General features: G+C 36.2%; 1 non-coding gene across 1 annotated transcript; it reads right to left on the bottom strand.

Annotated features, from left to right (window-relative positions):
- Nucleotides 1–386: 386 nt before the first annotated feature.
- On the bottom strand, nt 387–490 carry LOC111536375. The gene has a single exon (XR_002729717.1). It is a non-coding gene; the product is annotated as a small nucleolar RNA U13 (small nucleolar RNA).
- Between the last annotated feature and the right edge of the window lie 406 nt (nt 491–896).

Below are 896 nucleotides of genomic sequence, written 5' to 3'. Positions count from 1 at the left end.
TATATTGAAAACTAGAAAATGTACAGTACAAATATGTTGTGAAAGACACAAAAAATATGGCTCAGCTGTATAGGAGGCTTACCGTGACTCGAACTTGAAGGGCTGGAAGTTGCTTTGAGTGAGTCAGTGAGTGAGGGGTAAGTGAATGTGAAAGCTTAGGACATTACCGTACACCACCATAGGCTTAATACACACTGTACACTTAGGGTAGTCTAAATTTATTAAATAAATTCTTCTGTACTAATACCCTTAGCTTACTGTGACATTTCTGCTTTATAAATTTTAATTTTTGAAACACTTTGACTTTTATAATGACACTTAGCTTCAAACACAAACACATTGTACAACTGGTACAACTGTAAAATTGTTTTTTTCTTTTTTTTCCATGTAAGACGGGTTATGCGCCAACATCTTAACAAGGTGGGAGGCTGGCATATCTCATGCATGTGTGTGAATACCCAATCATCATGCTTATGAACTACGAAAGTATTATTCTTTCTTTATATCCTTATTCTATAGCCTTTTTATTGTTATTTTACTTTTGAAACATTTTTGTTAAAAGCTAAGACTCAATGCAGCCCGCATTGCCAAGACAATCCTAAGCCAAAAGAACAAAGCTGGAGGCATCACGCTACCTGACTTCAAACTATCCTATAAGGCTACAGTAATCAAAACAGCATGATACTGGTACCAAAACAGAGATATAGACCAATGGAACAGAACAGAGCCCTCAGAAATAATATCACACATCTACAGCCATCTGATCATTGACAAACCTGACAAAAACAAGAAATGGGGAGAGGATTCCCTATTTAATAAATGGTGCTGGGAAAATTGGCTAGCCATAAGTAGAAAGCTGAAACTGGATCCTTTCCTTACTCCTTATACGAAAATTA

This window comes from Piliocolobus tephrosceles, chromosome 12, assembly GCF_002776525.5.
Source record: "Piliocolobus tephrosceles isolate RC106 chromosome 12, ASM277652v3, whole genome shotgun sequence".
NCBI lineage: Eukaryota > Metazoa > Chordata > Mammalia > Primates > Cercopithecidae > Piliocolobus > Piliocolobus tephrosceles.
This window is presented reverse-complemented; position numbering and strand designations above follow the sequence as displayed.